Genomic DNA, 22931 nt, shown 5'->3' with positions numbered 1-22931 from the left:
TTCATAGTTACTAAGGAGAGACTTCTCTTGCTCCAATGCTCGGCTCATTTCACTGAATAACACCACTACATTAGCTACCAGCCCAAGCCCCCCAAAGGAACGTATACAACAACTCTTAAGAATTGACACTAGTTTCAGCATCAGAAGGCCTTGATTTGAAAAATCCACCACCACCTACAAAGCAATTCATCTCTCTCAACTTCAAAACCAAAAACAGTAAAATCCCACATCCGAAACCCAAAGCTGCACCTGTCAGATAAGAAACATGTTAAGTACAACTTCAAATGTGATAAACTCAAGAGTATAAATCAACAAAACAACACAAAACCTGTGACACTCCAGCTCTTGTACCAGCTGCAATTTAGCGAGAAGAGCTACAAAGGAATCAAAACCACCACCTTTCCTGTTGAGCCTTGCCTAATATGCCATTTCTAGCCTCCAGTTCCACTTTTCCCTGTGCCTTGCAAGAACCGTCATGACAAGCAAGAAAAGTGTGTAAGTGAAATATGATACCAACTGTGTGTTACACAACACAAGGATTAGTTGAATTGAAGTCTGCTAATCAAATAACATTTTACCTTAATCCACTTTCCATATAAGTGCAGCCGAGTTACCATCACTCTTTCAGCAAGATCTTGCCTCTCCTATAGAAAAATATGGTACATATTGTCAAATGTGCAACACTTACTGTCATGCTGTTATCTCAATTTCTGTAGACTACCTTATTAAGGATACGAAGGAAACGTTTCCCATCCCCTGGCTTGTTTGTCACTATAAAGCTGTCAGAGTGAATAATGCAAGAATTAGGTTTAAGCTCTGTATTAAGTTTGTCACAAATAAATAAGAGCTTAAATCCTCTTACTCATCCTTACTGCTTTGTATGTAAAATAGTTGATTATTTGCTGCAATTGGAAAGAGTTTTAATCAAGATCCTAAACTGTCTCAATGCAATATATATCGCTTTCCAATAAAAGATAAATGAGCATAATTAAATTTCAAAATGTTAGAATCAACCTGCTTACAACTTTCTGCTTAATGTCGAAGGAGCTAATATGAGAAATACCAATTAGTGTGCCCAGTCCTCCTCTTTGCAAGAGTATAAAGCATATAATAGTGTTCGTTGATTTTAGAGATTCTTTTCAAACACACAAACAAGGGAAATAAAAAGCAGAACATTTCTGGTGATGAAATCAAGAGAAATACCAATTAGCTATGACATACTAAATGCACAAACTCAAAGAGTTGGTCTTGCACAAACTCAAAGCGATTCTTGAGAGAAGGATACATAATTCTAGATCTTAAAACGTAATTCAGCTGAATCGTAATAACAATTTCCAAAAAAATCTACCACATATGAGCTGCATAGTTTAGGTGAACAAATTCATGTTTTCAGCATTAGAACAAAATTATACATACAAATTATTTAAATGAGATCAGTTCCCTAACCCGTTTTACATTGTCAAAGTTGTCTTCATACTGAACAGCCAGTTCATTGATGATCACAAGACTTTGAACCTTCCGTTGCCTCTTCTTAGAATATCCATTGACAATCCCAGAGAGCACTTTTGCCTAAAGGCGCCACTCATACCAACAATCAACAAATGAACTACTCAATTCCAATTGTTCTGTTCGCTTCAATTGCTTTTTACCAAATGAATTTATGTTAAAACCAATATCACCACTACTCTTAAAACTCATAGTAGATGATGAAAGGGCATCCAAACAAAGACATGGGCAAGTGTGTGAGTCCACAACTGATGAACCTATAAGTGATATAGCCCCCACCATCTTCTTAGCTCTCACACACAGATTTTTTCCAAACTTCACAAAAACTTCTTCTTCAACACAGTAAACTACAGAAAAATAAGAGATACTCTCTTGGTAAAATTTGAAAATAATTAACAGGTATTGAAAAAACCCGAATATTACCACCTTGATACCAAAGATTCAACTAGATTCAAAGACAGAGTGAATAGATAGAAATGAAGAGGGATATTTGATAGGCGTAAAATATAAATAATTTTACTAATGAATAAAGCGATGAAACTCTAAACGAAAGTAAAACTAAAACTGATTTATTACTAGATTTATCAAAGATTTCTACTCTCATTCCTATTGAGATATAGTGGAGTAGATGATTCGTTTCACTCCTAGTTCTTTCACATGTAATGTTTTCTAAGTCTAATAAATCTTAACTAAAGTCTAATGAGAGATTTACGAATTATAAACTACGATGCAACTACCCACAAGATACGACTAATTAACTACGGAATGCTGCGTTGATTCTATGATAAGGAATTAGGGGGGATTGATTCCACCTTAACTCAACTTAACTTACTAACGACGAATCGTCATAATCCGAATTGACTCAAGCACGCGAGAACAATTGGTTCTTCCTAATCCCTAATTACACATGGCACTTCTACCAATTCATAACTAGCTTGTGAATGATTAAACCCATTCTCATGGTGAATTAATCGTTTCTAGAGTGGAATAGAAATTACGACGACTCTGCGATAATCGGAATCAAGCTTTCATCAAGGCTTCTCAACCCCCTCTAATGGAGGTTTAGCCGAGAATCATTCCGCAATCATTTCCATATGAATGAATCTAAACTAAACATAATATCAAGATTCCAACTTTACTAATTTAACAAACAATAATTGAAATCTAATTAATAATTAAGAAATGATATCAACAAAAATTTAAACTAGATCTATAAATGTAATGACAAAAAAATGAATTGAATAATAATAAACTATTTTATTAATCTAATCAAATGAATAACAATATTTTAAAGGTTTAATCTAAAACAATGAATGAAATGAAACTAAACTTAATTAAAAACTATTAAAACTAGATCTAGAAGCTATTCTAATGGCTACTTTCTATCCTAAGCTCCCCAATCCCTTAAGAGTTCAGTCTTCTTTGTTGATAAGGAGCAAATCAGATCTAAAAATCGTGCATGGGCTTAGAGCCATGTTTTGGGCCGAAAAATCGGGCCCAAAACCTAATTTCTTCAGTCCAAAAAGGGTTCTTCAGCTGGATTCGGCTTCAACAGACTTTTAGTCCACTTCTGCTCCTCTGATTGGGCCAAAGCTTGGACAATTGGAAAGCTCTTCCCGAGCCGGTCGTTATGACATAAGGTAGGCCCAATTCCAAGGAATGAGTCCAAATATACGGTCTTCGGAAGTTCTACTGACTTTGTGTATTGTTTCTGCCCGCGTAGACTTTGACTTTTCAAGGTTTGAGTAGGCTTTACAAAGGCTTTGTCTTCTTGAATCTTGGCCTTTAATCACAGAACTCCTTAGCAACCAACCATTGCTCCTTTATCTCATCAAAGTGGCACATTTCTGCACATAATTGACTTTGAAGCCTGAAACGCATAAAAACACGTAATCATTATTAACTCTTAATTATTACTCACATAATTGGTCTAAAAGTATGATTGTTAAGGGGTTAAAACTACAGTTTTGGGCTCTTATCAAACCACCCCCAAACAGCATTTTGCTTGTCCTCAAGCAAATATGAGAAATTAGAATAAGTGACCAAAAATGGAGTTCTAACTACTCTCGTTTCGCTGAGTGCGATTGCATTTACCATATGCAATAAGGCTTTAAACCACTAGGAATTCCCTAGTAGACGAGTTCTAGCCTCGTGAGAGTTTTCTAGTGAAGGTACTCACAAACTTCATCTATACTACAACGACTAAGAAATAAAACTGTTATTTCCTTATTCATGCTCCTAATTATCTATACATCTCACTAGTAACGCATACAGAAATATCAAGTCGAAACCTAAGTTAATATATGCATAATAATCGATCATCTACGAATAAACATATATACAATGAGTAATACTATGAAATACATTAACATGTCCGTTTTTGAAACTTGGAATAACGTCCTTAAGTAGGTTCTCACAATAATAGTCAAGATACAACACTCTGATTTTTCCACTCAAGTTTATTTACTCGGTCTTGTGATGGGCACACTTTACCTTACAATCTCAATGACACACAAGGAAGCCGGAGTCGATCAACACATCTGCCACTTACTATCACACTAACCTATTCCTAATTGAGCTAGAGGTCTTTATTAAGTGTTGCGGGGATAAGGAGATGGTTTAAGAAGGAATGAAATGGATATTCAAAAGGACAAGTCTGAGATAATAGAGTCTTCATATTATGTAACTTAGAGAAAACCTTGTTATTGTCTTTTGCTTCTATACTTTGTTTCCATCCTTAGCGATATTTTTCTTTTTATTTTCTTTGGCTTTTGACTCCCTTTTATTCTATTTTTGGAGTTTTTATTTATTTCTATTTTTCTTTTTCTTTTCCTTGGATGGAAACTTCTTTTCTTTTTCTGAAGTAACTAACTAATTTTTGTTTACACAGGTTTTTCTCTTCTTCTTTCTTCACTAATTCTATTCTCAGACTTATTCTAGATTGGGTAAGTTGAATTTTTTATTTTGTTTTGTTTTTATAACAGGGTAAAGGAATTGTGGTTTATGGAAGGCTAAAGAAAGGCTCAGAGGGGCGACTAGCGTTTAATAATTCATAGGTTTGAATTTTTAGCTATATCGATCCAAAGAGGGCCTAAATTCTCGCTTAGGATATGGTTTAGTGATCAAGCAAGTGGACATGTGATTTCTCTATCCGGATTTTACTTCTCCCTTGTGTCATTTCTCAAATGTTTCGCTCATATAAGATTTTAGGCTATATTCTCACAGGATTTGTAGAATAAGTACTCTAGCCTAGAGTTCAGAAACTTACTGTTAACAATCATAGATACTCATGTAATATATTTATAGATAGATGTAATGATTATTACCTACATATTAAACTAAGTTTCTAAAGACTATTCTAATGCAACACTACATGAGACTTCTAGATTATTAAGAGCATAGAGAAAGAACAATACCGATATTCCTAAGTGTATAACATAAACTTTTTTATTTATATTTTTGAATTTTTTTGAAATTTTACTAGAAAACAAGTGCATATTATACATATCTATATCCTAACAGATGCCTTAATTGCACGGCTTCTATGCCCACCCCTCAAACAAGAAATATGATTTGTCCTAAAAGTATTTAAATGGATAGGGTAGGAAAAATACCATGGAAACGCGTGAAATTCTGGAACATCTGCAAAACCTGGTTATACATATTAATATAGAAAAGAAAACAGACGTAACTTTGTAAGAGTTCCACCCATTATGGGGTTAACAAGAATAAAATTGCTTGGGACATAAGCAAACACTAACTGGAATTAAAAACTGAACTTATCTCCCACTTTTATTCTTCATCCTCCTCATCCTCTTCTTCTATAAAGAAGTGAGGTTCCTTCGCGTCTTGCCATGCCATGATAATTTGCCAGGTTTCCCGCCATTTATCATCTATTATTGCTAACCTATTAAGCGCCACTCGGTCTGATGGGGTGTAGGGTGCAACCTGATGAGGTTGTTTCCTCCACCCTTGCCAAGTCATTGCACGAAAAGATCGAATAATACTATTGGTGGGTCGCACAGTGTCGACCGTAATCTAATCCGTGAAACGTGTACAAAAAACAAGAAAGAAACATAGCATAATACGGGAAATTAGAATAGGCATAAGAAGGTACTTATCCCTCATGCTATAGGCTCGTGCTAAACTAGACATCAAGGTTCTAGGAAGGTCATGGCACATACGTCCCTGGGTTAAAGCAAGGAAGACGCTGGAAGTGGCATCATTCACAGAAGAAAAACGCCATTCCCCTAAAATGTTTAGCATGATCCAAAACATAACAGTTCCTATGTTCATGGACAGGCTACCAAAGGTGACATTATATTCCCCTTGGTCCTCGATACGGAAAATGCCTGCCCCATACGACTCATGCAAAAACTCATAAGTGTAGACATGCATATTATCTACTCAATAGCACCATGGGTCTTGTATTTCAGCGGGCATAGCAAGTCCAAGAACAAATGCTAGCAAGAACCTGGTAATTTCCATTGGTTCATCATTAATGTTGATGGAGAACACTTGTTCTCCATCCGGTCTCTCAAAGAAAATACAATTATCATAAAAATAAGATGCAAGTGCTGGAGAATAAAGTTCATCAGGTCTTACCATAAGTGGTTCCCAGCCTACGTATGTGATCACCTCGCGAAACCAAGCACCATAAGTAGTGCTTTGGAACAAATCTTCGAAAGATTGTTCCGGTATTATTGTAGGAGATGTCATCTCAAAACGACCCTCTGGAACAGCTGCAAATGATCCGGGAACAACCCGCAGAAAACTGGAAATTTATGGTCTACGGAGGTCAGGGTGCAGGTGCACTCAGTGTAAAATTTCTGACAATGGCTTAGGGCGTAGGTGTGCTCCACTGGGGCGCAGGTGCGCTCCGAGGTGCTGATTTGTGAAACTGGTTAAGAACAATGGGAAACGTGGGAGTGAAAGGTGAGAGATGGAAGTTAGGTGTAGTGTGGGTTGTGAGTGTAGAATGAATGAAGTTTTTATAGGTTTTAAGTTGCTAAAACAAATCGGGAAGTTGCCAAAAAGCTTTTACGGCAATTTCCGGAAATACTAAAATTTTCAAACCCGAAAACGGAAACAACTCATATTCTTGATTCTAAAAACAACCCTAGTATCTTTTAGGTTGAATTTAGGATAACACTACCTAACTTATTGAGATTTCATCCTACCCCATATTTATTCATAGATATGCCCATATCGGCAATATTTTCACCCTAACTCCGAAATAACTTCTAGAAATGAGGGTCATATAAAAATCATGCTGGAATAAATAATGCCAGCCCCAAACAATTTGGGAAGGTGGGATCAATATGAAACAACCACGAACAATGAAAATAACCACATTATATTAATTTTTTTATTCAAAGTACATTTCACTACAAAATTCAAATCTACGAAAGTTAAAACTTACATTAAAAATAAATAACAACAATAATAAATAACAACATCAAATATCAATCTATAGAATCCCTAAACGAGTTGAGACTGGTAGCGGAGGGCACACGCTCAGGAGATAGCTCCTGAGCTCCCGATGGGCCAACACCATTCGTCTTTCGGCGATGACGTTCGTGCCTCAATGATGTATCCTCAGAAGGAGAATCCCCGTGAGGTGGGAAGCGTGCAAGCATATCGGCTCGGAACTGGAGTTGAGATTCCAGCTCAGCCCTCATCTGTTCCCACCGCTCATCCTCTCGCTGGGTACGAATCTCGAAGTTATGGTGCATAGTAGCCTGCCGAGTCCGGAGGTCTTCACAAATAGTATTAAGAGAACGCATGCCACGATGAATCACAGCCATGCGTTCTGCATCTGACCAACACCTTTCCAAGGCATCAGCATCAAAACATGTCATGTCCTCCTCATCCTCCGAGTCATTCTCATTTCGATGTCCTCCTCGTCGACTACCCTATCCTCAGGCAACCTCCAAACTCGTTGGATACACTCAGTATAAATACGAGGATTTCGGTGTCGGGTGAGGCAAATCCTATCAGACATCGGAGTCGCTCTCAACTTCAGCATGATCTTGGTAATCAAAACAAGGAGAGGTGCAATAGACTTCCCCACTCCCCTAATCATGTTAAGCAAAAACTCCAAAATACAGAACTCATACTTCTGCTCCTGGAGTATCCATAGAACGTGAAGGCAGTTCAGACCGATGTCGCTGACCTTCTCCTTCCTATGACATTCCTACCAATCCACCGAGCCGGCTGGTTGGTTTCGAGGGATGCTGGCGAACACAATGCGAGCTCGCATTGTAGTTCCCCTAACGATCAGCGTTCATCAACGACTCGACCCCAGTATGTTGGGACTCCTGTAACGTGGGATCAAGATGGATTCTAGGCGGAATGCCTAGAATCTCAGCCAACAACCCAATAGATACTTCTTTCCTCCTCTTTGCCACCGTAACAAAAATTCTATTCCCCTCCAACTCCCTCGTATTGTAAAACCGTCGGACTAACTCTTCATGGTAAAAGTCGTCGGTCGAGTACCACAAGCTATTCCAATCTCTACTAACCATTTCGTCACCGTAAAACGGCGCGAAGTGGTAGCCAGTAAACACTTGCTCTGGCAAAATCCGGTGTTGTTGAGCCATTGGAAGTTTTGATAAGGTTTGTGGGTTTGAATAAGGTAGGGGGAAGCAATGAGGGACAACCTTACTAAAAAACGATGGTGGTGGTGGTGTGGTGGCGCGACAGCTCCAATATTTGGATTTTTCGGTAGTTTTTGGTTTTGTAAATTGATGGAGGTGGTGGTGGGACGGTTTTGAGAAGATTTGGAGTGGGTTTGGATGTTTGGCGTGGGTGTAGTTAGTTTTCTTTTTAATTTTTATTTTTGGTTTAGGGTTTGAAGCTTGTTTGCTTGTTAATGGCGGTGGTGAAGATGAAAACTCGAACTGAAGGTTTAAGGTAAAAGATGCGAAGTCGAAGTTGAGTTAAGCCCAAGTCGAATACGGACAATTTCCGATTTTTCGCGTAATTTCAAAATAACATTGCCGCTTCGTTACCGGCCCTATTTTTGCGAATGAGATATGGAAATGATCAGGAGAGAATTTCCAATCCAATGATCTATAAAACACTCTATTCCGACCATGGATGACATATAAGTAAATGAAAAATGCTTCGAAGTGCGTGTATGATGTAAGTTATGCGAACAAATGAACTTTAAATTCATAGATTATGTCAACCCGAATCGGAATACAATTTAACTACCTAAGCAACTCTAATGGGACATAAAAAATTCTAGGACGGAAACACGAACAACCCACCCCCAAACAAATATTTACAACAGAGTTTAGAAAATTTGTTTTTTTTTTAAAAGTGGGTCATTTAAAGTCAGATTCCTGAGACTTACTAGATTACTATGTTTATTATTTAATATTTTTTTATTTTTATAAGGAAAAAAATAAGCAATAAGGACATAATTCACCCCATAGAGAAACATGACTCAAAAATTCGAGAAAAATATGCAAGAGTGGAAAGCGTGAATTATGTTAAGCGTGGACTTAGGAACTCCATAGGGAGGGGCCGGTTACCGAATGGTGCACTCACCAATATATATGGAAATGAAAGGAAATGCACCAAACACAAAAATTGAGTCGTTTATAGTCGGGGACTTTATCTAAACATATGTATGAACATGCGGTTTATCATATATCAACAACCGAAATAGTTGTGGATCATTCCATAAACAAATATCACAAAAACATACCCAAACACAATCAAGCACCAAGATTTCCTATGGCAAACCTAGTAAAATGAAACAAGTCGGATAGACCTATAACGTAACCTAGCATGCACCTTCTTTTTCATCTTTGAAAAGTGAATAAGTGTGGAAAAGTGAATGGTTGTGGAAGATATGGTGGATATAGATAAGTTGTAGAAGGAAAGCATGGAAAAAATGAGGATGTGGATTTAGCACAAAACTCATTCATGGTATAGGTAGGGACTGTCTTAATTCTGAAAATGAAGGTGTCAAATGGTTTGTCCTTCCAAGTATTTGTTTGCTAGGAGGATTTAAAAATTATGAGCCACGGGGAGAAACAAAAGGATCGAGTGGAAACTCGAGATTCCTTTGAAAGGGTGGAAGGAGGGGAGTCGAGGCGGATGTTGTGCAAAGTAGTTCTTGATAGGGTGACTCATCACCTGCTCTAAGAAACTCATCGAATTCCTCATCTAGCTTGGTCATATCCACTTTACTATGGTATTCCTCTATATCTTTGAGAAAGTTATCTATCTCGTCCTCATCCATAATATGTGTATGGACTAGTGTAGGGATGAAAATGTTGGAGTCTGAACTTTCAAAGGAAAGACATTTGGGCATCTGATTATCAGGGAACGTGTTGTTGAAATAATCTCGAGCGAAGCTCTCTATCATGCTAACCTCTCCATCCATAGACGAATCGGTTAACTGTGTCTTTGTTTTAAAAACATTTACTTCAACAGAAAGATGGCCAAAAGACATGGACATCGAACCATCGCGGCAATTTATGAGCGCATTGGCAGTTGCCAAGGCCGGGACGCCTTAAGATGATCGGGACAGAGTCGTTAGCAACTTTTGTATCGAGGATGACGAAATCAGCCAGATAGTAGAAATCCTTAACCTTTACCAGCACATTTTCAACCACCCCCTTAGGATACTTAATAGACCGATCAGCTAATTGTAACGTCATTTTAGTGGGTTGCATCTCCTCTAGACCTATTTGTCTATACAAATAAAACGGGAGTAAGTTAACACTAGCCCCCAGGTCTAATAACGCGGTCGTCGTATAGGAATCTCCTAAGGTGCATTGTACAGTAGGACGACCAGGGTCCTTGTACTTAACAATTCCGTTATGTTCAGATAGAGTTGGGAATTGTTATGTTAAAAATGCGTCTTTTGCTATATTGGTCTTACGCCTAGTAGTACACAACTCCTTAAGAAACTTAGCATGGTGTGGTAGCTTTTTAATAGCTTCGAGGAAGGGAAGGTTTATAGTTAGATTCTTGAAAACGTCTCTAATCTCCTCATAATTTGTATCCCTAGTTAACATGGCTAATTTTTGTGGAAATGGTGGTTTCTCTCTATATTTAGCATATGTATCACCTGGATGTTTAACCTTGGCTTTCTGTTTCTTAGGTTGTGTTATAACTGGTACCTCTACAGTGGTAGGCTCTTCAGTTTCTATTTCGGTATCTAGTAAAGTAGCAGGTGTAGGGGACTCTTGGTGGGGTAACTATAGACATAGTTACTTTGTTATCAACCACTCTGCCAGAACGGAGAGTGGTGATGGCATTTGGCTCACCTACGTTTTCATTTTCATTACTAGTATTACCGGTTACCTCAAAGGCTATGTTTGTTGTTTTAGGATTAGGTATCGCGTGACCTGGAAACACACCTTTGGGTTGGGCTTTATCTTGGCCTAACTGTTGGCTTAAATTATTAATGGATTGTAGAATCTGTTGGTTAGATTGAGCCATGGTTTGGAAGAGTTGTTGGCTCACTTGTATGAAGGTGTTAAAACGATCCGTTTGTGTGGGTGTAGTGGTCACGGGTGGTGTGACTGGAACTATCTCGCATTGTTTATTTATGGGCGGATTGTGATAGTTATTATTTACCGAAATGATACCTCTATTAGCATTATAATTAATATAATTACCTTGACCTTGTACTTGACCTTGTCGAGATTGCGCTTGGTTGTTATAATTATTATAATTACCCTGACCCTGTCCTTGTCGTGGTGGAGCTTGGTTATAACTGTGCGTTGGCCTAACATATTGATTATTGTACCCTGGAGGTGTGACTTGTTGGTTATTTCTCCAACCGAAGTTAGGATTTTGTCTCCAAGGGGCGTTAGGTTCACTATTAATGGAACAAGCATGTTCATAGGCTATAGGACAGTGGGAGTCAGGATGCTTAGGACTCCAACAGAAACTACATGGATTGGAATTTACATTCATGACGGGGATAGGCTTTTGTTGTACAGAAATGGCCTCTACCTTTTTAGTGAGTGATTCGATTAGAGTTTTAAGCTCGGGATCATGTTTTATCTCAAACATACCGACGGCCTTAACTGTATTAGAAGAACTAGCGGAGCGGTGGATATCGTCACTACCCCCCCAAGTTGTTATTTCGCTTAGTTTGATCCTCTAAAAATTTATAAGCCTCCGAGGGTCCTTTACTTAGGAAACTACCCCCATTCATTATGCCAAGGACTTCTTTATAGTGGTGTAGAAGTCCTTTGAAAAAGGCACGAACTAACGTGTCTTTCGCTAGGTTATGATATGGACACTCTATAAGGAGATCGGTGAAACGATTCCAAGCCTCTGAAAATGATTCATGAGGATTTTGTCGAAAGAAATGAATCTTGGAAAGCATCTCATCCGTCTTTAGGGGTGGGTAAAAATGCTCCATAAACAGCTGAACAAGTTTAGCCCACGAGTCCACAGAATTAGGCGCTTGCGCAGTTAACCAAGATGCCGCCTTATCGGCTAAAGTGAAGGGAAATACCCTGAGTTTAATTTGTTCAGCACCCACCATAGGATGGTGGAATGTTGTAAGAACTTGTTCAATCCTACGCATGTGCTGATAAGGTTTTTCATGGTCTAAACTATGAAAAACGGGTAACAAATTAAAAATATTTGGGGGAATTCGGAAATCCCCCACTGGGTCTGCTAGAATGTTGCAAGATTTGGGGCTATCGCTCAAGGCTTTATAAAAGTCAGAAAGAGGAGTCTCTCCTTCTTCGGGCATTATGTCAGGTAGAGTATGTGGAATAGTAGCTAGAGGTGCAATTAGTGGTATACTAGATAGGCGTGCTTGTTGACGTTGCCGTGTAATTACGTTAGGTGTTTTTGTTCGACCAGACCTTAATCTCATACAAGGCTAAGTCCAAACGTAACTAAACACAACAACACTCCAAACAATCCTGATATACTAGTATAAACCTCTAACAGAAGATGCGAGGTGTGGAAGAATGGAATACCTGATTGCGTCCTTGCTTCGCTTATGAATAGCGTCTTGTTTACGCGTGTTCAGTGTATATAACAAGTTAGAACACTGAAAAACTTAAAAAATTGAAGTTCGAAACAAACCTGTGGAAATCCGACAAAATTCAAAGGCTGGCGCTGGCTTCCCTTGAAGCAGCGCTCAATGTAAACTTCAAGTTCCAGTGATTTGAGAGCGGGTTGCGCTCAGGGCTCCAGGCGTGTGGGCGCGGGTCGCGCTCCTTTTGGGCGCAGGTGCGCTTCGTGTATTTTTTCTGAGGAACTTTCAATTGCTGAAACGGACGACCACAGTTAGAATCAAACAAGGGTGGGTGGGTGAAATGGGACTTTAAGAAGAGTACTTATACTACGAAAACAATGTGAAAGTAAACTAAGATGGTAGCGGCGCCATTTGATAGGCGTACGATATAAATAATTTTACTAATGAATAAAGTGATGAAACTCTAAACGAAAGTAAAACTAAAACTGATTTGTTACAAGATTTATCAAAGATTTCTACTCTCAATCCAATTGAGATATAGTGGAGTAGATGATTCGTTCCACTCCTAGTTCTTTCACATGTAATATTTTCTAAGTCTAATCAATTTTAACTAAAGTCTAATGAGAGATTTACGAATTATAAACTACGATGCAACTACCCACAAGAGACTAATTAATTAACTAATCTTAATGTTGCGTTGATTCTATGATAAGGAATTGGGGGATTGATTCCACCTTAACTCAATTTAACTTACTAATGATTTAATCGTCGTAAGAATCGAATTGAATCGCTACGCAGAACAATTGGTTCTTCCTAATCCCTAATTACACATGGCACTTCTACCAATTCATAACTAGCGTGTGAACGATTAAACCCATTCTCATGGTGAATTAATCGTTTCTAGAGTGGAATAGAAATTACGACGACTCTGCGATAATCGGAATCAAGCTTTCATCAAGGCTTCTCAACCCCCTCTAATGGAGGTTTAGCCGAGAATCATTCTGCAATCATTTCCATATGAATCTAAACTAAACATAATATCAAGATTCCAACTTTACTAATTTAACAAACAATAATTGAAATCTAATTAATAATTAAGAAATGATATCAACTAGAATTTAAACAAGATCTATAAATGTAATGACAAAAAAAAATGAATTGAATAATAATAAACTATTTTATTAATCTAATCAAATGAATAACAATATTTTAAAGGTTTAATCTAAAATAATGAATGAAATGAAACTAAACTTAATTAAAAACTATTAAAACTAGATCTAGAAGCTATTCTAATGGCTACTTTCTATCCTAAGCTCCCCTATCCCTTAAGAGTTAAGTCTTCTTTGTTGATAAGGAGCAAATCAGATCCAAAAATCGTGCATGGACTTGGAGCCATGTTTTGGGCCGGAAAATCGGGCCCAAAACCCAATTTCTTCAGTCCAAAAAGGGCTCTTCAGCTGGATTCGGCTTCAATAGACTTTTAGTCCTTTTCTACTCCTCTGATTGGGACAAATCTTGGACCATTGGAAATCTCTTCCCGAGCCGGTCGTTTTGACATAAGGTAGGCCCAATTCCAAGGTCTGAGTCCAAAGATACGGTCTTCGGAAGTTCTACTGACTTTGTGCATTGTTTCTGCCCGCGTGGACTTTGACTTTTCAAGGTCTGAGTAGGCTTTACAAACGCTTTGTCTTCTTGAATCTTGGCCTTTAATCATAGAACTCCTTAGCAACCAATCATTGCTCCTTTATCTCATCAAGGTAGCACATTTCTGCACATAATTGACTTTGAAGCCTGAAACGCATAAAAACACGTAATCAGTATTAACTCTTAATTATTACTCATATAATTGGTCTAAAAGTATGATTGTTAAGGGGTTAAAACTACAGTTTTGGGCTCTTATCAATATTCTTGATTTTTTTCAATGAAAGAAGATATTTAGAATGCTATTTAGAGGGTTTTGAGGGTCTATCAACACTGACCAGACATTTTATGAGGACCATATCACTCCTTATAAGCTATTCACTTATAACTTGGCTTCTGCTCTACCATCTGTACACTTTTCTCCTACCAAATGTTGTCTTTCCAACTTGGTGGGTGGTATGGGATGCCCATGTGGCAGAATTGCATAGGATATAAGAGTCGTGCAAGATTCCATGCAGAAAAAGTGGAAATAGTACATTCGAGACAAAATCTAAACCTTAGATTCCGTTGCATTTGTTTAACTTTGCATTGATGTCATTATATAAACTCTTAGACAATCAGAATTTTTTTCTTGCAAAAACTTGGGATGTTCAGTGAATAGTTTTAACAAGCAAAATTAAGAGTCTTTGGCTATAGATGCATACCAATAAAAAGAAGTATGTAACGTCATGTACTTTTACACATACCAATAAAAAGAAGTATGTAACCTTATGCTTTTGGTCTCCTAAACTCGGTGCCTTGTCATGTACAACAAACTGTCCATCAAATAAAGTCACAATGTCCATTCTACTTACATATAGATAGAAAAAAAAACTAAAACCAGGAAAAAAAAAAGATGCGGCAGATTCAGAGAAAGAAATATTTAGTTATTGCAGTGAAAATATTACCTGAAATTTAGTATTATTCAGATCCTCAATGGCCTTAATTAGCCTTAATTCAGTATTAGTCATTGAAATTCAGTATTATTCAGATCCTTCCCAGAAGCATCATGCGGAATACCACCAACATACACCTCATAACTATACAATCAAATTTCAAAAATGCATCCACCAGAAGGGAAAAAAACATAGGCAACACATATATGATGAATATCAGGGGGAAAGGATGATAGTATTCACTTACATGTGTAACTCCACCTTCTTGTCCATGCAAAACATGTAAAAGCTCCATATTACCCTAAGAAACAGGATGGAGTAAAATATGAGTTTCTCGCCATAAATAGAAACAAGCAGAAATCATAGAAGAAAGAAAAAGAATTACTTACATCTATAATAGCACCAGCAGCTTCAATTAACGTAGGTGAATCCAACAAAACAAAACATCTGCCATCCTTCTCCCTCCTTTATCTGGGCTTGGGACCAGCAATGCAAACTTATCATAAGTTTGCACAAGCGGAGTTACCAAGGGGGTTGGTAGAACACAACTCAATTATTGCTTTCCTAAGAACCATATTACATAGTGATAAAAAATATACATCACAACCACAAAACCCAAAAGGAAATAACAAAAAGCCAATAGTTTACTTAGTACTTGGCACTGGTAAAAGCCAATAAAAATATTTAAGTAAATGAGCAATGTTTCAAGAACCCAATGATTACAACATTAGCAGTTCTTTGGGCCAGATAACACTCCATTGAGCGACCTCGCCAAGCTTTGATCTCCAATCATCATGAGGCAATGGTAGTACAGCACCTCCGTCATAAACCATATTCACATGAACTTTGAAGTTCCCCTCTTCCAATCTCCTGTTACCAAACTCGGTATTAGGATCAATATCTTGCACGCTACCTCTCACCACGACTCTAAGTGGCCAACCACCACGCAGATAACATTCTTTACCAATATATTCATTGCCAACCTACAAATTTAAATTGTGTTATCAGTCTTTCCTTATAAGAGATGTTTTTTCAAAAAATAACTCAAATAATTACCGGGGAGGCGTGACTAGAACGTGGCGATTTAACATCTGCCATAGGCATTCTTCCTTGGCTCATAAATTCTCTCAACAAAGCTGAATTCTCCAACATTGTATTCTGAAGCACATCTACCCTCTTCACAAGGTCCGTGTTCATCTCTTTCAAAGCTAAATTCTGTTGCGCCACAACTTTCATCTTCTTCACCGATGTTTTGTAGACCCCTTCACCCAAGCCTCGAAAACAACCCCTACTATTTGGCCCAAGAACCTGTACTTAATGGACAATCGATTTAGTACCCTTAAAATCATGTCGAACAACAATTAATTACAATAACTATGATTCAATATGAGACCTTTGTGAGGGCATCATTCACCGACGTCTCTCGTGACTCTGGGTGCAAAGCAGTGTAGTCATTAAGCTTTTCCTAGTAAATCAGATAAACAAAAATATCTCAAATTACTATCTTAAAAATAATTTAGTATCTCAATTCTTATTAAGTCAGTACACTAACAACTAGCTCCGGGTCTTGGTGTTCCCCATTCTTTCTTTTATGATTGTGAATATATTGGTCCAATCTAGTGATAGATGACATAGGGACCCCTTTCTCCTTTGCCATTTCAACATTAGCTACAGTTGTAGATTTCCTCCCAAGACATGAAGAGTTTTTTTGTTGCTTATGATTTTCTGTGTTCCTCAAACTAGAAGCCTACACATGTTAAAGTTAGTAATAGTGCACTTTAATTTATATCGAAACACATATACCTAATCACCATGAAATAAAACAGAAAACCCATTAACCTTGAATTTCTCGGAATTGCAATTATCCATAAATTGTCGCCAATCTTGTAGAGGAATTCCTTGTTTGGGATGTTCCCTCACAAAGGAAGGAGGTTCATGCTTGTACTCCTTCCATGCTTTCTGGAATTTGCTTATTGTCTAATCCGTCTCAATAGTATCGATGTTTTCAAACACATACATTCTTCCTAAAGTTTTAATAGCTTTGGGTATGATGCTCTCATGCGAACGAACTGGTTTCCAGCTATCATAGCGAATTGCGATGTCACGGCGAGCAATTTGACCAAGTTTGGTGATGAAATGGTCAACCACTTTTTTGGGCTCATTTGGTTGACCCCACTCATTAAGCTTAATGATTACCTTCTCATAGCCTTCGGGCAGCTCCTCCAAAACACCTATCGAAGGACCTCTTGTTTCCTTAGAAGAGGAAGTTAATGAACCAGAAATGTGTGTCGTCTCACCTGCATATATCAACCAAATTTGTTAGTAAGATCAAAACAATGGTACGGAAAACTGAAAACTAAAATTCATCTCCATTACCTAAGTTATCACCAAGGCTGTCACTTAGTGAATGTGAGCTGCTATGTGTTTATCCTTCGTCCATGTGCAAAGAGCTGTAATACTATTACAAGTATGCATGTCCATGGTGCAAAGATCAAGATCAGTTAATTTTTTATTTAAATTTCTATTTAACTAGCAAGAGAAAGCATTCCATAAAAGGCCTATTATGCACACATGAAAAATACAGCCGGAAAAGAAAAAGATTCAAGTACAGACATACCCTGTTCAAACAAAAAGTTGCACTTAATCAAAGAACTACCAAAATTTTAATACCACAAAACTCACACCACTAAGTCAACACAAAATATAAATGGACTATGTTCTAGATCTCTTTCTTTTTCTGCTACTCTCAACAACTTCAAACATGTCGTTTAGGTCATTGAATATCAGTTCATCCACCATAGAAATGTCGAGGTTGTTAGGCTCTATATTTGAATCATTCACCATTCTTTCCTCTGAGAGACACGGTCTACCTTCATCAAAATACACTTTTCTTGGAACCTCCAGCACTACATGCCATTCAAGATTCTTGGGATCTTGGGAATAGAAAACATGAGTAGCCTTCTCTGCAAGAATAAATGGTTCATCACATATATGGTCCGAACTGAGTTGATTGGATAAGTTGACCAACCTCAACTTTACTTCCTCATCCACTTTCACACCAAGTTGTGTGCACTTAACCCAATCACACTTGAACAAAATAGTCTTGTAGTCTTCACGATAATTTAGTTGAACAATGTTTGTTAGAACGCCATAGTAATCTGCATCTTCATCAATTGGAATTTTATCCTTAGAACTAGAATGAAAAGTTGTAGGGCAACTTGTGGTAACACCGTTATTTTGGTTCCTTTTATTTTTCTGATAGTCTTTGGTGATGAAGAGAAACCCATTGACACAATACTTACGGTACTTTGTAGCAAAGCGTGTAGGTCCCCTAACTAAATACTTGAAGTGATCATCAGTGGATTCGAGGAACTCCTGCTGTTTTGTCAACCATGTAATGAAATCATCAGAACATAATGCCACCCTAGTGTGCCCAGTCCTCCTCCTTGCACTTGTTCTATTGTCCTCAATGAAGCTAGTGTACTTCCTAAATGATTTTTGAAGTAATAAAGTCAGTTAGGATTATGTATATAATTTAGATTGTGTTAAGTTTCTAACAACTTTAATATGACGTGATATACTTATGTGTGCCATCTGTCATAATTGGGATGACTTCTTAGTACCTATTGACGTGCTTGCTCAAACTCCACACCTTCCAATAAATACTTCGCACTTGGGCCAAGTGGCCTACCCTCATTGGCAGTGTGGTTGTCGTCTACACTATCCAAACATATGGTAAAACATCAGGTTCATTTTCAGCCATCCTATCAAGTTTATCTAAAAGACCACCTCCTCCTTTATATCTAGCATAATACATTAGTGTCTCCTCCTTCAAGTAACGCTTTGCAATACACCCTTCCGGGCGCGCTTTGTTGGTAACATAATCCTTGAAATATTTCATGTACCTTAAAAAAGTATTTTAGAAGTAATAGAATCTTAAAAATGAGAAAATAAAATAAATAAAATAAGTAACAAAAATCAGGCTACGTACCTTTCAAAACAATACATCCACCTAAAGAAAACTGGCCCACAAAGGCAAGCCTCATGAGCTAAGTGAATAGGAAGATGCATCATAGTAACAAACAATGATGGTGGGAAAATTCTCTCCAACGCGCACAATACCTTGACCATACCCCTTTCCAGTACATCAAGTGTTTCAATCTCTACTTTCTTCGAACACAAAGCACTAAAGAAAGTACAAATGGTAGTAATAATTGTTCGAGCTTCTTTTCTGTTGCCATCTCTATAAGCATGCTGTATTAATATCGGCAGCAAATGTTGCATTAGAATATGATAGTCACGTGACTTCATTTTTCTCGAATCCATTGAATCTCCTTTGACAATATTAGACCAGTTACCACTAAACCCAACAGGTACACTAAGATTGAGCAAGGTTTAGATGAACAACTTCTTCTCCTCTTTTCGAAGCCAAAAGATACCTTGAGGCATAACTTGTTTCCCACCAAGCTTAGTCACCCAATATTTCTTCTTTCTCTTCATGCGCTTTAAATCTTTGCATGCATTGACATCATCTTTAGTTTTCCCTTTCGTATTCAACATCAAAGCAAGAAGAATTTCACATACATTTTTTTCAATATGCATGACATCAAGGTTATGATGGACGAGAATGTGTCCCCAATACTTGAGCTTAAAGAAGATAGATCGCTTTGAAAACCACAAATTTCCTTTATTCCCTTCCTTATTCTTGCCGAGCTTCCCAAATTGATGATTTTTCAAACTCTTAGTCATTCTCTTAACTTCAACTCCAGTCAACCTTATTGGTTGCTCACCTTTTTCCTTTGTCTTATCATAGGTGCTTTCTCTTGTATCATTTCTAGCCTCGGATCTCAATGGAAGCCACCATTTACTTCTCATATACACATGCTTACTTCCATGATGAAGTCTTATAGAAGCAGTTTTCGGACCACAAGGTGGGCAAGCGAATTTTCCCTTAGTTCTACAGCCAGAGATATTCCCATAAGCTGGAAATCATGGATTGTCCCCAATAAAATGGCACGCATATGGAACTCTTCACCTTTGAATGCATCTTTAACCATCACCCCATCATGCCACAATTCTTGGAGTTCTTTAACCAACGGCTGCAAATAAACGTCAATATCATTACCTGGTTGCTTTGGACCCTCAATGAGAGTTGAAAGCATAGTGAATTGAGACTTCATGCATAGCCAAGGCGGGAGGTTATAGTTCGCAAGCATAACAAGCCATGAACTGTGTTACACTCCAAAGTTGCCATAAGGAGTAAAACCATCAGTGGCTAGTCCCAAGCGAACATTCTGTGGCTCTACAAAGAAGTATGGATATTTTAAATTGAGTTGCTTCCACACTACCGAGTCAACAGGATGCCTCATCGTGCCAGGCTTTGATTCTCCAGTAGAATGCCACCACATCTCCTTTGCCACCCAAGGCACACTATACAATCGCTTCAACCTTTCCGTAAGTGGAAAGTATCACAAGACCTTAGCAGGCACCCTGGTTCGCTTCCTCAAATCCTCAATGGTTGGAGTTTTGTATCTAGAAACTCCACCAGTAGGACAGGTAACCTTAAATTCATTATTTTCCCAATACAAGATGCAGTCGTTTCTACATGCATCAATCTTCTTGCATTTCAGTTTCAAGTCTTTAATCATCTTATCTGCCCTGTAGTTATTCTCTGGTATCTTGTTACCAGCAGGCAACACCATGCGGAGTAGTTGAAGCAATACGGTAAAACTCTTATCACTCCAGCCAATTGTGTACTTCAGGTTAAGGAGTTTCACGACAAATCTAAGAACACTGAAGTCACATCTAGGATATAATTTAGTTATTGCTTCACGCAAGTTAGCATTAAAAGCAACACCGTCTACGACTTCTTCCCCCTCTGTACAACCTCCTGGATCATCTCCAAGAAAAGTGTCAAAGTTGTCAAGACTAAACTCTTGAGCAATGGTGTGGAAAGCAGATTCATGTCAACCACATGCACGTTCTCTTGAAATCTCGGCCCTCTTTCATTGTGTTGTTCTTCCACTTCTTTCTCACCGTGAAAGAACCACATTTTATATGTCTTGTCAAACCCATAGCTAAAATAGTGTAGGGCAACATTATCGTGACTCATTGCTGCGCCTTGGTTTCGACACTTTCGACAAGAACATGGTATGACATTCTTGTTAACGTGGTGTTCCGAGGCAAAGGTTACAAACTCTGTAACACCTCTTATAAAACGCGGATGCCGGAAATCATCTAGATCAATCCAACTCTTATCTATCAAGCATGTTGACTCCATGATGTACTTCTAAGAGATAAGAAAGAATGAATGAAACTCAGAACAAGAAAAATAGCTAAATAGTTATGTAGAGGCATACACTAACTAGGCCAAGGAGTTACAATGCTAACTCTAGGCATACATTGACTTCAAGCTAACTCGACGCATACACTAACCTAATATTCATTACCAAAGTTAGATGAAACTAGAGTCGAACACATCTATTCATGCATCTTATATAATCAGCAATACATACACAAACATATTGGCGTTGTAATAAGAAAGACATCAATCCTACAATGCTAGCAGGACCTTTCTATTTGAAAAATCAGTTCATTTTTCAAAGAGTAAAAAAGGTAGAATAGTTTAACTTAGTTAACTAGATTGCTCTCAAACTACCTTAGAAGATTTTTTACAGAACCAAACACAATGTGGCAATTTTATTTTGATACATCATCCTCATTTGACTAACACATTTGATTAAAGCATTACTCAAATAATAATAAGGTGAGTTGCTTTAAACCAAATCAAAGTCAGTAGCCTTTGATTTGAAGGTATGATACTAGTATGCTACATATGATACTAGTCTCCATACACCTCTTCTGTTCGAATATTTTTTCGGCATTGAAGCTATATAATACTAGTCTGCTACAATTACTTCTACAATTGTAAAGTTATATAAACACGACATTTCTAATTCCACAAAATGCATTACCACTAGTATAAAGCCTGCTTAACTATCGTGTTTCATCAAACAATGTTGAAAATAAAAACATTTTACTCACATTAGGAACTAAAAACTAGAATATGGGGAAAAAGAAAAGAGCATTCTTACAGTTGCTTATATATCAAATGGAGCTTTCAGAATTCGTATAAGAGACAAAAAAAAGATAGCTAGTGCATATCTATTGAATACTAAACTTTCACCGACACTAAAATATAGAATACACACTTACAGAAAGCAAAGAAAAACAGCTAAGGAACCTGTTTGTCATCCTAAGCAATTTAAACAAGAAGATCAGACATTATGTAAGAAGCCCTTTGTCGAAAGACAAATCAAATTGGACAAACTTACCAAAAATTATGACGACAGACGAATATTCTTAGAGCTGAAATTAATCAAACATAAGTTTTAATAAAACAGCTAGAAAAGAAATCATGTTACACTTATCGAACACAAGTTTTAGATAAATAACTAAAGTTTTCATCTTTTAAAAGCCGGTGTTCAAATGAGTAGTAGTGGCAGTGGAGGAGGAGATGCGTGGTGGCAGAGAGATGAGGTGGTGGCTTTGTAGTGAAGGAAAGTGAATATTTTTTTAAGGATTAAACAAGTAAAAACTAGAAAACGAAGTGAGAATGAGGCTGAGATTCAAACAAATCAACTAAATATTCAAACATTGAAATTACCTGTTCAGGTTGAGAAGGGTGTCTATGGTGCAATGAAATTCAAGAGTTTCACGAGGTAATGGTCTGATGTACTTAGCAACTATTGCAGAAGAGAATAGTGAAGAAGGAGAAGCTGAAAACTCGACAGTTTTAAAGTCGGTTTTATTATTTTAATTTTAGGGTTAATTTTTCATGAAATTTTAACGTGGGAAGTGAAATCTTTGAAATCTTT

The 22931-nt window shown here is 37.6% G+C and overlaps 1 pseudogene across 1 annotated transcript; it reads right to left on the bottom strand.

The window, feature by feature from the left end:
• Positions 1-393: 393 nt before the first annotated feature.
• Positions 394-1806, bottom strand: LOC147473967 (chaperonin-like RbcX protein 2, chloroplastic; annotated as a pseudogene). The gene is made up of 4 exons (XR_015210201.1): positions 1447-1806; positions 835-902; positions 722-779; positions 394-644 (listed from the first exon to the last, which is right to left on the bottom strand). The product of XR_015210201.1 is annotated as a chaperonin-like RbcX protein 2, chloroplastic (transcript).
• Between the last annotated feature and the right edge of the window lie 21125 nt (positions 1807-22931).

Source organism: Coptis chinensis, unplaced genomic scaffold (assembly GCF_015680905.1).
Source record: "Coptis chinensis isolate HL-2020 unplaced genomic scaffold, ASM1568090v1 utg1545_pilon_pilon, whole genome shotgun sequence".
In the NCBI taxonomy this organism is placed as follows: domain Eukaryota; kingdom Viridiplantae; phylum Streptophyta; class Magnoliopsida; order Ranunculales; family Ranunculaceae; genus Coptis; species Coptis chinensis.
This window is presented reverse-complemented; position numbering and strand designations above follow the sequence as displayed.